Source organism: Molossus molossus, unplaced genomic scaffold, assembly GCF_014108415.1.
Source record: "Molossus molossus isolate mMolMol1 unplaced genomic scaffold, mMolMol1.p scaffold_m16_p_5, whole genome shotgun sequence".
In the NCBI taxonomy this organism is placed as follows: Eukaryota; Metazoa; Chordata; class Mammalia; order Chiroptera; family Molossidae; genus Molossus; species Molossus molossus.
Genome location: NW_023425388.1, coordinates 6,360,193 through 6,377,010, shown reverse-complemented (window position 1 = coordinate 6,377,010; position 16,818 = coordinate 6,360,193). Strand labels below are relative to the sequence as shown.

Below are 16,818 nucleotides of genomic sequence, written 5' to 3'. Positions count from 1 at the left end.
GCTCTGCGACCCTCCAGAGCAGCAGTAAACCATGGCACTATTGACATTTGGGGCTGGAAATGTCTGTGTTGTGGAGGCTGTCCTGTGCATTGTAAGATTTTAACAGCATTCTTGGTCCCTACCCACTAGATGCCAGTAGGACACTAGTTCCGGTTCTAACAACCAATAATGTCTTCTGATATTGCCCAGTGTCCCCTCGGGGACAAAAATCACCCCTGGTTGAGAACTACTGATCTAGAACAGCATTTCCCAAAATAATTGTGTAGAACCCGAGTTTAATGGGATATGCATACATTTTTATGTATTAATCAGTTAAGCTATTTTGTGTTGTATTTTTAGTCAGCATTATTATGTGTTTTTATATATTTACATAATCCAGGTAAATATGTTTTTCATTGTTTTTATCCTCACCCAAGGACATTTTTCCATTCTTTGTTCAGATAGAGTGGGAAGGGGAGAGAGAGAGAGAGAAACATTGATGAGAAAGGGACACATCGAGTGGTTGCCACCCGCACAACCCCAACCGGGGCGGGGACAAACTGCAACCGAGGTACGCACCCTTAGCAGGAACCGAACCTGGGTGTCTCTGGACCGCAGGCTGACCCTCTAACCGCTGAGCCAAACCGGCCAGGACTGTTTTTCATTTTTTTTAAATGTGTTTTTTATTGATTTTAGAGAGAGAGGAAGGGAGATGAAGAGAAAGAGAAACATCAATGAGAGAGAAACATCAACATTGGTCAGTTGTCTCTTCTGCATGCTCCCTACTGGGGTTTGAGCCCTGATCAGGAATCAAACCGTGACTGTGGGTCGACGCTCAACCACTGAGCCACATAGGCTGGGAAAATATGTTTTTCATTTAAAAACTTTAAGATCTCTTGCCCTGGGTGGTTTGGCTCAGTGGTTGGAGCATTGGCCTGCAGTCCACAGAGACCTGGGTTCGGTTCCCACTGAGGGCACGTACCTCGGTTGCAGTTTGTCCCTGGCCCTGGTTGGGTTGTGCGGGTGGCAGCCACTCGATGTGTCCCTTTCACGTCGATGTTTCTCTCCCTCACGCTCTATCTGAACAAAAAATGGAAAAATGTCCTCGGGTGAGGATAAAAAAATAAATAAATAAAATAACCTTTAAAAAAACCACAAAACTTTAAGATCTCTTCACATTTTGTGATTCTGGTTTTTTTTTTTTTCCTGATCATTTTATGTTCATGCCTGATGTTGCAGAGTCCTTGCCTCAAATGGTTGGGGTTCCTATTTTTCATTAAATGTATTCATTGACCCTTAATAACAGGTACATCATGAAAGGTTTGAGTATCAGCTTTTTAATGATGCCAGTGATAGTCAAGGTCTTAAAAAACAAAGCTGTGATGTGAATTGGAATTCCACTAGCTATAATAGACCATCCAGCTCAGAATTTATGAAAACAGGTCTTAAAAAAAACATTAAAACACCTTTGTGGTTAGAATTTTGCTGTGTCTTTAGTGAACATATGTGGACTTTTGGCTTGGAAATGTGTTTTTTGGACAGATTTTGTTTTAACAGAATATCTGTGATTTAATTTGAATATTAAACTTCAAGAAGTACCTCCCCAAACCTTGTCTGAAAAATAAAGTGATTTCTTGACAAATGTTTTCCTCAGAATGCATTATTGGCTGAACCCCTCACTGGGATGGGGCATGTGAATGAAGACAAAATAGAAGACAGGGACAAGTGGATGACGACTCACTGAACTGTAGTGACGGACAGTTTAGTATCCTATAAGGTATCTTGAAAAAGATCTCTTTTTTTGAGTATATGAAAGTTTTCTTGGATTCCTTGACATCTTCCTTTTTTTTTTGTTCAGATAGAGTGGGAGGGAGAGAGAGAGAAACATCGACGTGAAAGGGACACATCCAGTGGCTGCCACCCACACCACCAACCAGGGCCGGGAACAAACTGCAACCGAGGTACATGCCCTTAGCAGGAACCGAACCCAGGTCTTTCTGGACCACAGGCCGACGCTCTAACCACTGAGCCAAACAGGCCAGGGCAACATCTTTCTTTATTAATATATTAGCAGGTTTTATTTGGAAAAGGATAATCAATTAAATGTTTTGAGGAAAGATTAGTAACTACAAAGAAAATTCGGAGAAGTAGTTTGCAAATGTCTCCTGACTCTTGCTGTGTTTCCAGTCCTTTTCTGGCTCCATAACCATCTCTCTTAAACAGACAAAGCTGAAATTACCCTAGAATGTCCTCCATTTCTGTTAGCGAAATTGATTGCGCTTGTTAGTTAGAGCAGCCTTTGCGAGCAGCTGGAGCCCTGCTGAGAAGGAAAGCCCTTGTAGGTGTGGCAGCTCTTGGGGATGGAACTGCTTCACTGCATTGGGCCTGTCTGTAGATTAAATGGAAAATGAAAAGACTTGTCCCCAAAACTGAGTTAGCAAATTTTTAAAAATATGTTTTTATTGATTTCAGGGAGAGGGAGGGGTAGAGAAACATCCATTGGCTGCCTCCTGCATGCCCCCTACTGGACATCGAGCTGCAATAAATTTGAATCAGTCTGGATAAATGGAATCAAATAGCATAAGTCTGTTGGGGAAATATGACTAATAGAGGGGAAAGTAGGATATTGTCTCTTAGTAGACTATATCTTGCTGTGCTTCGTATGTAATGACACCTGTGTGGAAATAGGGCCTATGTAAATAGCTCTCAAATTGTAATTAGAATCATAAAGGAATCCATGTGAATAAATACTAAAAGCTAAATCCAGAAATCTTTGCTTTCCTGACCAGTTCCCATTGCCTCATTGGTCCTTTGTTTTTCCCTTTTGTTGGCATCTGAGCCCCGAGAAACTGCTTTGCTAAAGTCAGTATATAGAGTTTAATTCTACACAGTGGGTGCCACCTTGTCCAGAAGCAGTTGTTCTGAGGCCCAGATGCCACCGGGAAAGCAAAGAGGGCTCCTCCTTCAAGGGCCTCTCCTGTGTGCACTGCACTCCCTGTGTTGTGGGGCTGAGGAGCGCTGTGTGAATGGGCTGCTGGAGAGCAGACCCCAGCTGGGCTGGGAGGTACTGGGCCCTGTGGGCCAGGGGCCATGGAAAAGGGCTGGGCCAGGGCCACCTCATTGGTCTTTGGCTTATCAGGCCTTTTTTTCTTTCTTTCTAGAAGTGCCCCCCCCCCCCCCCGCATTCCAACACACACACACACACACACTCTTTTTTGTCTTCACATCTGTTTTGAGAGTGACAATTATAGTGTAAACAAAACATTTAACTATTTTCTATTTGTAGCTATATTCTTGATAGGATGTCATTAAAATTATCTGATTTGTCTAGACTAGTCAAATAATCAGATGTTCAAAAATAGTTACTGTAAAACTCTTTGCTAAGGTCTCCCATTAAAAGGAGGCATCATAGTGCTGTATGACTAGATAGAGTATTAAAGGTTTTTGTATGTGTTTATGGTTTTATACAGGTTACATGGCATTAATTGGGAATGAAGCATTAACAGCTAAGCGAAACCCACAGATAATAAAGGTTAACCTTTAAATGCCCTGAAATTCATTTTAGGTTTTAAAAAAAAGTTCTCAAACGATCCTAGAGGTGTTTGCTTCCCAGATTGTTCTGTGCTCACTACCTGCACTGAGCCTATAAGTCAAATAAGTCTGGGTCCCTGCCACTGAAGAACGCACAGCCAAGTGTATCATGAACAGAAGTTCACATTTCATTGACAGAACAAGGATTGTTGAGGAAATGGATTTGAATGTAGATGTTTGTTTTAGGTAGTGTGAGGCTAACCAGCAGAAGAGACTGAAGATAGGGTATGTAACTCCCAAAGCAGCAGAGGGGAAAGGGGAACAATGAAGAACTTCATTGTTTCCACAAAAGGGAATTATGGAGAAAGAAGAAAACAAGGAAGCTTGCTTGGTGTATTAAAAAACAACTATAGCCCTGGCCGGTTTGGCTCAGCGGTTGGAGCGTCGGTCTATGGTCCAGAGAGACCCGGGTTCGGTTCCTGCTAAGGGCATGTACCTCGGTTGCAGTTTGTCCCTGGCCCTGGTTGGTCGTGCGGGTGGCAGCCACTCGATGTGTCCCTTTCACATCGATGTTTCCCTCTCTCTCTCTCCCTCCCACTCTATCTGTACAAAAAATGGAAAAATGTCCTCGGGTGAGAATAAAAAAAAAATTAAAAAAATAAAAAAACAACTATACAAGATGGGATAAACAAGCACATGTTTATCAGTAACCACAATTCATGTAAAAGGGTTAAATTAAATCAAGTGATTAAAAACTCCAGATTTAGTAAAAAAAAGAAAAGAAATTTAGCTAAATTTGGTATATAACTGATACATCTAAAACTTAACACAAGAAGGCAGGGAACAAAGGGATGAAAAACTGTCAATCCTAACAAAGAGAGCAAGCTTAGCAATAATATCAGATAAAACTAGACTCAAGGTGAAAAGCATTGCAGAAATACTAAAGACTTCCCAAATGTATAGTTAATAATCATAGACTGATGTAACAAATTGTGGAAATATGTAAAATAAAGGTTGACAGAAATAGGAAAAGTTGGCAGTTCTGCACATAGAGGGGGAGACAATACTGTAACACGGAGCAAGCCACAAACCAAGGAGAGTGAAGGAGAAGGGATGTGGAGTGGAAGTTCTCGACCTGGCCCTGGTGACATTAGGGCGAGGTCATTCTTTGTCAGGGAGCCATCCAGTGAACTATAGAATATTTAGCAGCATCCCTGGCCTCTACTCACTAGATAGATGCTCAGAGCTACTCTTCTCCCTTGTGATAACCAGAAATGTTTTTGGACATTGCCAATGTCCCCTGGGAGCCAAAATCATCTCTAATTGAGAACTACTGACAGAAAGAATTTAATATGGCTAATGGGTGTGTACAGAAATTTGTGCCCAACAAACATAAAGTATAGATCTCTTAAATTACATGGAACATTTAACAAAACTGGCCACAAAGAAAAATCCCAGGTTTCAAAAAGTAAATCCTATAGACCAGATTCTCAGAACACAATGCAACCTATTTAGAACCTAAGAGTGAACGAATAGCTAAAAATATCTACATTCAAATGTTAAGAACCCCCCCCCCCCCCCGTTATATCTCTTGGGTTAAAGAGAAGATCGAAAACTATTTTCAGACTGTATAAATGAATGACAGAGCACCACATACCACAACCTATTATATGAGAGGGGAAAAGTTCTCAGGGAAGAGAAAGGGCCTTAAATGCATTTATTAGAGAACAACAACAACAAAAAAATCAGCTTTCAGCTCAAGAAACCAGGAAAATAAAAGAAAATAGAAACAACTGTTTTTTTTGCTTTTTGCAATTTGAGAAGAAATGAGAACTACAGACATAAAGATTTTACAGTTATAAAAACACACCATGTACAATTTGATGGCAATAATTTGAAGAGCTGTGGATAGTTTTTAAGGAAAACATAAATGACCAGAATTGACCTTGAAGGTAGAGACTTGTATAGATCAGTAACTTTAGATGAAATCAAGAAAGTAGTCAAACATCTCTTCAAAAAGGCACTAGGTACTCTGCTCCTGTTCAGCAGACAGCTGCATCTTCCTGCACAGTGCCAGCCACGCGGAGACGATGGTGAAGGTTGGAGGGAAGGATTTAGCCATATTGGGTGCCTGGTCACCAGGGCTGGTGGTTGTTTTTTTTAATCTTCACCCAAGGATATTCTCCATTTATCTTCAGTCAGAGTGGGACGGAGGGGGAGAGAGAGAAAAAAACATCAATGTGAGAGACACATAGACTGGTTGCCCCCCGCACAACCCTGACCCAGCCCAGGGACCGAACTGCAACTGAGGTATGTGCCCTTGACTGGAATCAAACCCGTGACTCTTTGGTCTGAGGGCCAACACTTTTAACTGCTGAACCAAACAGGCCTTTGGCCACCAGGGCTGCTTTTAACTTTGGCAAAGTACATTGTCACTGTCAGTGACCCCTTTAGTGACCTCAGCCACATGGTCTACATGTTCCAGTATTATTCTACTCCTGGCAAGTTCAGAGGCACAGTCAAGGCTGAAAACAGGAAGCTTGTCATCAATGAAAAGTTTATCTCCATTTTCTAGGAATGAGGTCCCACCAACATCAAATGGGGTGATGCTGGTGCTGAATATGTTGTGAAGTCCTTTGGAGTCTTCACTACCTTGCAGAATGCTAGGGCTCACTTGAAGAGTGAAGCCAAGAGGGTCGTCATCTCTGACCTTTCTACAGATGCTCCCATGTTTGTGATGGGCGTGAACCATGACAAGTTTGACGACTTCCTCAAGATTGTCATCAGTGCCTCCTGCACCACCAATTACTTGGTCCCCTGGCCAGAGTCATCCATGACAACTTTGGCATCGTAGAGGGACTCATGACCACAATCCATGCCGTCACCATAGATGGCCCCTCTGGGAAACTGCGATGTGATGGCTGAGGAGATGCCCAGAACATCATCTCTGCTTCTGGCGCTGCCAAGGCTGTGGGAAGGTCATCCCTGAACTGAATTGGAAGCTCACTGGCATGGCCTTCCATGTCCCTACCCACAATGTGTCGTTGTTTGTGGATCTGACTTGCTGCCTGGAGAAAGATGCTAAATATGATGACATCAAGAAGGTGGTGAAGCAAGCTTCAGCGGGCCCCCTCAAGGGCATTCGGAGGTATATTGAGGACCAGTTGTCTTCTGCAACTTTGAACAGTGACACTCATTCCTCCACCTTCAATGTTGGGCCTGGCATTGCCCTCAATGACCACTTTGTCAAGTTTATTTCCTGGTATGACAGTGAATTTGGCTACAGCAACAGGGTGGTAGACCTTATGGTCCATATGGCTTCCACGGAGTAAGAGCTTTCTGGACCACCAGCCCCAGCGAGAGGAAAAGAGGCCCTCAGCTGCTGGGGAGTCCTTGCCCCAAATCTATCCCCCAATACACTGAGAATCTATACCCCAACATAATGACCTCCACAGTTTCCATCCCAGGCCCTCTGATGAAGGAGAGGGGCTTAGGGAGCCTACCTTGTCATGCACCATCAATAAAAATTTTTTTTTTATTTTTTTTATTTTTTATTGCCATATAGTATATATACAATACAGTATACCAATCTTAAGTGGTTGGTTGGTTTTGATGATTTATACTCTTGTAACATCCACTCCAAACAAACTATAGAACATTTTCATTCCAGAAAGTTTTCTTATAATTCATCAGTCCCCAAAGACAGCTACTTCCTGATTTCTATCACCATAGATTCATTTGGCCTGTTCTTCATTGTATATATATCCCGAGGACATTTTTGCATTTATAGACTTGGCCAGATCCTGCTACAATCTTTGGCCTGAGATTCTTTGAATGGTGCTTTCTGTCTATTGAACTTGTAGTCATCACAGTCTCCTTGGGCTCCGGCAGAGGGAGGGCAGACTGGACTGGAGCTGTGTTGGGACACTCGGGATTTGGAGGGCACTCAGAGCTTTTGCTGAGTTGCTGCCATGCAGGACGGTGGCCATATTGCTCACCATCAATAAAATTTACTGTGCCTCCCCTCCCCCTGACTGATGGGTGAGTTAGATCAAACTTTCTTGGAACAGGTAATACCTGTGCTGTATAAATTGTAGCAACCACTCACTAAACAAAAATTTATTGCACACTTGTTGTGTACCAAACAGATAGGATTCCCTGCCTGCCAGGAAGTAGTAAAGGCAATAAGTTAATTAAAGGTTCATCTAAATACATAAATGGAAAGTAACAACTGTAGTAAAAGGGAGGCATATTTTTCCCTGAGATGTGGGGTCAGAGGTTAGGGATAGCTCTCCCAAGATGGGTATGACTGATGTGAAGTGTCAAGGGGAACAGGAGTGAGTGAGAGGACAAGGAGTTAGGAAGACCATTTCCGATAAAGGTGGGGATAGTGTGTTACGCGGCATGGCTTATGTGGCTCAGTGGTTGAGCATTGACCCATGCACCAAGAGATCGCTGGTTCGATTCCTGGTCAGGGCATGTACCCAGGTTGGGGGCATGCAGGAGGTAGCCAGTCAATGTTCTCTCTCATTGATGTTTCTCTTTCTCTCTCTCTCTCTAAAATAAATAAAGAAAAAAATTTTTATTTTAAAAAGAGGCTTTGTGTGTGGGATGGGGAGAGAGGGACGTGGGGCTCCAAAGAACTTGTAAGGGCCTAATATGACTGCATTGCAAAGAATGGGGATCATGTAGGGGTGGGGAGGGGGGAAAGAAGGAGGACAGGTAAAGGGCCCAATCTTGCCAGACAGTCGTTGGTTATGTTAATTGTGTGATCTGTGTCTTATAGTGGGTAGGAATGCCCTGAAGGTTTTTAAACAGATGTGTCATGATCAAATCTAGGTTTACAGAGGGTCCCTTTAAAGACTTAGAAATATGGCCATGTCCACAGTAGGGGACTGGTTAAATAAACTATGGTAAGTCTACACCTTAAAGTACTTTCTCTGTAGCTTTAAACAGGAATGAGTGATCACTAACCTGCTATGAAGCGTCTTTAGGATACAGTAAATGAAAAAAGGCTCAGAACTCTGAGTACAGTATGCACTTTTATCTAAGAGAGACATATGAATATTTGCTTATAATAAAAGCAAATTAAAATGTTAAAATGGGGAGGGAGGGTTATAATTGGGGTTCTGAACATATCTTCTATAGCTGTGATTCACTGAACCATATCAGTGTTTTATGTAGTTTAAAAATAAAATGGGAGGGTCGGGAGGAGACAGTAGTACCTGAAAATTAAAAACAAAATGAATTAAAAGAACCTAACTAGGTATTGAATTGGTGGCTTAACTACACAGAATTATTTCAAGTGACTTCAAAGCCAGTTGGATTGTACAAGCATCTAGTGGGATAAGTCCTAAAGACAAAGGAACTGCAAAGAAATCTTAAAAAGGTTTTAGTACTCATATTGTTAGTAATAATGTTCACATTGTTATTTTGAAGCTATATATATAAGTAATCTTGTGTGATAGATAAGTAAATCATTATATTACTGTCATTAGGAAACAAGATTTTCAGGGTAAGAAAAAAGATATACAAATATGAAATCAAAGCAGTTAAGTAAATACCTTGTAATCCCAAATTTGAATTGAAGATAATCAGTATTGTTTTTTAAAAAATTTTTATGAGAAAATATTTCCTATTTCTGTCCATTGAAAAGGCCTAGAAAACAGTGAGCACACATAGCCTACATTGCGGTCTCTACATATCTTTCCCCACATCAAGGAACCAGAGCCTCTTGGGTGGATGGCAAACTGGGTTTGGTGCAGAAAGTGAAGATGAGTCTGGAGTATCTCATTTCACCTGAAAGCAAGAAAGCTATCAAGAATAACTAGGATGTGGTAAAGGCTCTAGGAGGTAACTGAAGGTGCTTACGTAGGCCAAAGATGGGATAATTTGGAACATCGATATATATATAATTGTATTTATTTTTAAAATGTTCAAACCCATGGGATCATAATGTACTAAAACAGCCTCACTGGTCACTATTGGAGAAGGCTAGGGAAGCAGCACGTTGTTTGGGAAATTGATAAGCAGAGGGAAAGAAGCAAGTCTGAAGAAACTCCATCCTTGGAGCTGCAACATGGACAATAGACTTGTGGTGGTGTGTGGGTGGGGAAGATTGGCCATGGGAGACAGGTCCAAAGGCATTGCCGGGAGTTCAGACAATGGACAGGTGACTGGGGAGCTTCACATCCTCTCCAGTGAAGTGATTGTTTCATTTGCTGCCTCATAGCATGAGGGGGGAAATTCCTTTCCTTTTCAGTAATTTATTTTCCGGTGTTTTGGAGGTGCCTGACTTCCAGACTATCAGGAAGTGCCACTTCTACACATAAGCACCAGGCCATCATTTTCTTTAGACTTGTTAATGTTTGCAGAGCAGAGTTACATGTGTCTGCAGCATTGGCATCCTTACCATGATTGCAAGTCATTCATGGTGTTTACCTGATGCATTGCTTTCATCAATTCTCTTAAATAGTGTTTCCCATTTTGAATGACATTATAATTCGTAGATTGAATTGATGAAATTAACATTTGCAGGCATCAAAGTTGAACAGACTGTCAAATACTGTCCTGATTTTCTTAGGAGATACATAGTTATCTTAGAAACAAAGTTACTGTGTTCTCAGAGATAATGTGTAGAAGAAATGGCAGGGCTTCAGAGTCCAAGTCTGACCTCACAAAGGTATCTTAGCCTCTTTGTGCCTCTGTTTCCTCATCAGTATAGGAGGACAGTGTTACAAGGCATCTGTTAGTGTTCTGGTTACTACTAGTGGGAACCCAATGGCACTGTTGGTTGCATAAAACAACCATTTTATGAAACTCTTGGATTTGAGGGCCAGGAGTTTGGAAAGGATGCAGGGGAAATGGCTTGTGTCTGCTCCATGGCGTTTGGGTCCTCAGCTACAAAGATGCAGAGGCTGGGTGGGGGTGGCTTGATGGCTGAGGGCTGGAGTCTTTTGGAGGAATTTTCTCAAATTTGGAAGTTGATACTGAATTTCAGATGGGTTTGTGGACCAGGACATTTCTACATGTGACCTGGGCTTCCTTACAGTATTGAGGATTGGGGGAGTTGGGGGATGGATGCTTCCTCAGCATGGAAGGGTGGAACTCTTCACAACATGGGAGTGGGGAACTTTTTACAGCATGGGGGTACTTCTGGTTGGTCATACTTGTTACATGGGGGCTCAGGGCTTCACAAGTGAGTGTCCATAGAAGGCAGAAGCTGCCTCACATTTATGTCCCAGCCCAAAAGTCACACAGCATCACTTCCACTGCATTCTTGAGGTTCCAACTGAGTCCCTAAGGTCAGCTCACACTTAGAAGCTCCTCATTTAGGTCTTGACATGTATTAGTGGACTCAGGATATTTCTTCCCTCATTTTCCCTTTCCTACCCTCACAGCCCCATTGTGATACTGCCAGGACAAAGTGAAGATTGAACGTAGAGCGGATTCTTGGTACATGTCTGCACTATCGTGGACTGAATAGATAGGGCTGTGACAGCTCTGAGAGTGCTCCGAAACTCTAGGGATGTTTTCTTGCAAGTGCTTCTGCTTTATCCAGCCTAGTCCACCAAGATTCAGTGTGCCCATGTTTAGACAAGAGAACACACGATAGACCACAGGTACGGTGTATTTGGAGAGCAGCACTAAAGCCCCAGTTTTACCTGCACTTTGCATGAATTGATTGCATTTAAGCAATTTTTTAATTGATTTTATAAAGAGAGGAGGGAGAGGGAGGGAGAGATGGAAACATCGATGAACAAGAACATCGATTGGGCGCCTTCTGCATGCCTCCCACTGAGCATGTGCCCTGACTGGGAATTGAACTGGCGACCTCCTGATGCCTGGGTAGATGCTCAACCAGTGAGCCCCACCAGCCGGGCGAATTGATTGAGTTTAGAGAGATTTTTGTAAAAGCATCAAATTCCAAAGCTTTCTGCATTTTTTCTTTGAGCCCTGGCAAGTTTAGTGTCTTACTTCTTCTGTTCCAATGACCTATTTATATATTCTTGTGTCACTATCCACTTTTCTGTTGTTACTGTGGTCTTGTAGGGTGTTACAAAATTTGCTATTTCTTAAATCTTTTAAGGGTAAATAGCTATTCATAGACCTTGATTCCACCATATACATTTTAGAATGGGGTTTTTGAGTTTCTAAAAAAACAACAGGAATTTTTATAGGGATTGCAGCTGCAAGATTTATAGATAATTTGTGTGTACCAAGAAAAGCTAGTAGACTCTCCATAAACTGTTAGGACTAAAGGCCCCAGGGAAGTTGTCAGGTACAAGGTTAGTCCACATAGACTGGGGGCATTTTTTATCTATCAGTGCACCACAAAGTATAATGACAATGAGGTGTTGTTGTTTTTTTATCCTCACCCGAGGACATTTTTCCATATTTTTTTATTCAGATAGAGTGGGAGGAAGAGAGAGAGAGAGAGAGAAACATCAACATGAGAGGGACACATCGAGTGGCTGCCATCTGCACAACCCAGCCAGGCCGGGGACAAACTGCAACCGAGGTACGCGCCCTTAGTGGGAGCCGAACCCCGGTCTCTCCGGACCGCAGGCTGACGCTCTAACTGCTGAGTCAAACCGGCCAGGGCGACAATGAGGTATTTTTGACAGGAGCAAGGAAAACTATAAAATGTTTAGGAGTTAATCTAACCATGAGTACAGGAGAGCTTCACAGAGAAGACATCAAACTTAATGCAGGATGTAGGAGAGGACTCAGGCTCTGGACTAGGGAGACCTGGCACTATTGAGGTATCTCCTGCCCAAGTTAATCCATCAGGGCTTTTTCACTTTGGTATAAAGTTGTTTCTTGTTTTGTTTGCTGCTCATTCCCCAGCACTTACAACAGAGCCCCACATGGAGAAGACCTTCAGTAAATCTTTGTGGATTGAATGAAGGGTGCAAATGCCCAGCAGACCTTGGGCCTTGCCTTTCAGTTGACAGGTTACTGTGAGCCTTTCTATGCTGCCCCTGGATTTAACCACCATGCTGATGATTGATGATGGGTGACTGTAACTGCTTTCACTGTTCCTCTATGGATGACATTTAGGTTCTGTTTCTACTTTTTATTAATGTGGATAAAAAAACATCATTAGCATCTAGCTTTTCTTGCCATGTTTAATGCCCTTTCAAATGAAGCTTTTGAGCATAGAAAAGATTATTTGAGGTTATTTTAAAATCAATATTTATTAAGGCTACAAAGTTACAGGCCTGTTTTTTCCTTTATGCTTTTATGTAGAATTTACAGCTTTTTCATTCTCTTTATGAATTTAATATATATATATTTTTAACTTATCTTTATTGTTGGATGTATTACAGATGTCCCTCCCTTTTTCCCCCATTGACCCTCCTCCTCCCCAATCCCGCCCCTCTCCTGCCTTACTCATACTATTTATTGTGTGTGTGTCCATTGGTTATGCATATATGCATAGAAGTTCTTTGGTTTATCTCTTCCTGCCCTCCCTCCTCCCTGCCTCCTGAGGTTCGTCAGTGTAACAACCAATTTGTACTTCTTAATCCCTTCATCTTTTTCATCCACCCCCCAGTTCCCTCCCATGTGGCAAGCAACAAAAAGTTTTCTGTATCTATAAGTTGGTTTCTGTTTCACTTGCTCATTTTGTTTGTAGATTCAATTGTTGATAGATATGTATTAATTGCCATTTTATTATTCATATTGTTGTTTTTCTCCTTCAAGAAAACCCTTCAACATTTCATATAATACTGGTTTGGTGGTGATGAACTCCTTTAATTTTTTTTTTGTCTGGGAAATTATATGTCCATCGATTCTAAATGGTAGCTTTTCAGGATAGAGTAATTTTGGTTGTAGGTCATTGCTTTTCATCATTTTGAATATCTCTTGCCACTCCTTTCTGGCCTGCAAAGTTTCTTTTGAGAAATTATCTGACAGTCTTATGGGAGCTCCTCTGTAGGTAACTAACTGCTTTTTTCTTGCTGCTTTTAAGATTCTCTCTTTGTCTTTAACCTTTGGCATTTTGATGATGATGTGTCTTGGTGTGGACCTCTTTGGGTTCATCTTGTTTGGGACTCTCTGTGCTTTCTGGACTTGTATGTCTGTTTCCTTCACCAAGTTTGACTTGTATGTCTGTTTCCTTCAACAACTTAGGGAAGTTTTCTGTCATTTTTTCATATAAATTTTCCATTTCTTGCCCTCTCTCTTCTCCTTCTGGCATTCCCATGACACAGATGTTGGTATGCTTAAAATTGTCCCACAGGCTCCTTATACTATCCTCATTTTTTTGGATTCTTTTTTCTTTTTGCTGTTCTTATTGGGTGTTTCTTGCTTCCTTATATTACAAATCATTGGTTTGCTTCTTGGCTTCACTTACTCTATTATTGATTCTCTGTAAATTATTCTTTATTTCAGTTAGTGTCTCCTTCATTTCTGACTGGTCCTTTTTTATGTTGTTGATTTTCTCACTAAGTTCCTTGAAGGTCTTACTGAGTTCCTCAAGCATCCTTATAACTAGTGTTTTGAACTCTGCATCGGATTGATTGCTTATCTCCATTTTGTTTCGTTCTTTTCCTGGAGTTTTGTTCTTTTCTTTCATTTAGGACATGTTTCTTTGTCTCCTCATTTGGCTGCTTCCCTGTGTTTCTTTCTATGTATTATGTAGAGTTGCTATGTCTCCTAGGCCTTGTAGGGTGGCCTATTATTGTAGGTGTCCTGTAGGATCCAGTGGCACAGCCTCCCTGATCACCCAGCTGGTCCCTCAAGGTGCACTCCTAGTGCGCACTGTATACCCTTCTGTTGTAATGGAGTCTTAATTGCTGTTGGCATGTCAGTGGGAGGGATTTACTCAGGCTGATCAGCTGCAAGGACTGGCTTTGCCCACTGGCCTCTGACTACCTTGGAGGATCAGCTGTGCAGGGGACCATCACACAGGGCAAGACTTACTTCAGCAGGGCTCTCATACCCACTGAGTCCACTCATTGAGTGTGTCACTTGTGCAGATGGTTGTGCTTTCACCATGGTCTGAAGCTGTCCATTGGGTGTGCTGGCTCTGGGGCAAGGTCAGCCACTGCCTGTGTTCCACCTGGGGCCACTCAGCATAAGCTACAAAATGGTCTGCCGATGGCTGCTTCTTGTGCTGGGCTTGGAGGTACCCAGAAAAAGCCAACTTATGAACCAAGGCTGGCTGCTTCAAGTGCCAGGCCTGGGCCACGTAATGAGAGGTATGGGGCTCGCCGAGGCCACATGCTGCTTGTTTGAGAGATTTTGGGAAAATCTGAAGCAGATCCAAGACAGGCCAACCCTATGGTAAAGGCATTGGAAACAGCTTGGGTTGGCCCCAAGGTTGGGTGGGGCAGGACCTCAGGGAATCACCAGGGCGGGGCAAACAATGTGAGCCAGGTTGCTGGAGTCCCAGATATGGCAGCAGTCTGCTGCCCCAGGGAAGGGCTCACCAAAGGATCAAGGCCTCTGACTGCAAGTCTACCCAGGAGAAAGCTGCCCCTCCAGCTCTTGCCCAATACCAAACAACCCATTTATTCCCTGTATGTCTCTGGTGCCTTTCAAGCTGCCTCTCCCACGCTGGAGCCTGGAGGGTGTTGAGTCTGAGTAAGCCCGTGCACTGGCCCTTTAAGAGGAACTGCCTGGGGCTCCAGCAGTCTCAGCCTCCCTCAGCCTCAGTTCCCATTGGTTTTTACAACCAGAAATCGTGGGGCTTCTCTTCCTGGCATTGGAACCCTGAGCTGGGTGCCTGGTGTGGGACAGGGATTCCCTTACTCCTCAGGGAGGACCTTCCCAGCCGAGGTATTGTTGTGGTGCGACAGAGTCAAAGAAAGACCACTAGAGAATTGAAGTCCAAATAAAAGCCGTTTATTAGCTGGCTGGCGTCTGATTCCGAACACTCCTGTGACAGAGTCTTTGGAATCAGCCCGATATGCTTTATTACATGCCTTTTATACCTTACAGCAAAAGTTTTAATGATATAAGGAAATAGGATCTTCTTGATAGCATTAGCCCAGAGCTACCACAGTGCTCTATAGAATTAGTTTGTCTTACAGATAACAGGTACACCCAGGCACACCCAGGAACACCCAGGCATTTCAAGGTACATTGGGTCACACTTAGCCCCGAGCTGCACAAACACAGTGCAAGCCCCGATTCCTTGAGCCCCGATTCCTTGAGATCGTGGGGGAGATTGAGTCTCTGACTAAAGACCTCCAGGCTCTGTGGACTCTGTCAGACACATAGCTGGCTCCCAACAATTTTTTGGTTCAGGGGGTCTTTACAAAACAGGTTCTGCTAGAGGGCACACAGTGACTTTCCCAATCATCAATTATGGAGCTATAAAAAGTCAGCACAATAATTTACCAATCATCAATTATGGGGTTATGAACATGCCAGCACAGTATCCTCCTGATTTTTTTATCTGCCACACATGGGTATGAGACCAGCCTATCCACGCCTCCGCCCCTTCTACCAGTTTCAATGTGGCTTTAATTTCGTGGTTGTAGGACTTCCAGTAAGCTCTGTCTCAGGCATTTCTGAATGATGGTTATTCTGTAGTTTAGTTGTGATTTTGATGTGGTTTTGGGAGGAGGCGATACAGTTGTCTCTTGCCACTTTGCGCTTCGACTTTCATGGCTTCACTTGATCGCTTTTTTTCAAGTATAGTATAGTATAGTATTTGAAAAAACAGTGATCGTGTGAAGCCACAAAAGTCCAAGCGCGAAGTGGCGAGGGACAACTGGGTATAAAGAAAGAATCCTACTTCGCGGAAATTCATTAATCACGGTAGAGTCTGGAACGGATTAACCGCGATAAACGAAGGCTGACTGTACTGCGTTTACCTACGCCACCATCTTGACTGGAAGTCCTGAATTAAGTATATTTTAGTTAAACTTCACTTTTAAGATGCTTTTGATCAACTCAGGGTGATCAGCCTAAATATACCATTTTTAATGATCAGTTCCATTCCCAACTTACACATTTGGAATCATAGTTTTAAATTTAGTGGATTTAATTTTCATTTAAGCACCTTATATATCTGACCAAACAAGTAAAATCTTCTCAGGTAGGTCTAATGATTTAAAATTATACATATAGTGAATCTCATGTTCTCAGACTTTCCAGCCCCGTCTGCCAGGGGTGAGCTTTGCGGTCAGGGCCTTGGTTTTGCTCACTGCTGTAACCCCAGGGCCTAGTACTGTGCCCAGCGATTGATAAACTTGCATAACTGAAGAGATGTTTATAGTCTTTGTGAATTTTGCTCCTATATCTTTTAACTAAAAAAAGAAATTATGGCGCTGGCCAGTTTGGCTCACCAGT

The 16,818-nt window shown here is 42.6% G+C and overlaps 1 protein-coding gene and 1 pseudogene across 1 annotated transcript in view; both read left to right on the top strand.

Moving 5' to 3' along the window:
* The first annotated feature begins 1,663 nt into the window (after positions 1–1,663).
* Positions 1,664–16,818, top strand: part of PKNOX1 (PBX/knotted 1 homeobox 1) — a 57,466-nt gene continuing 42,311 nt past the window's right edge. The window contains exon 1 of the mRNA XM_036243061.1: positions 1,664–1,756. The gene's annotated coding sequence lies outside the window, so the exon portion shown is untranslated. The remainder of the gene's footprint in view (positions 1,757–16,818) is intronic.
* Positions 5,601–6,842, top strand: LOC118617255 (annotated as a pseudogene).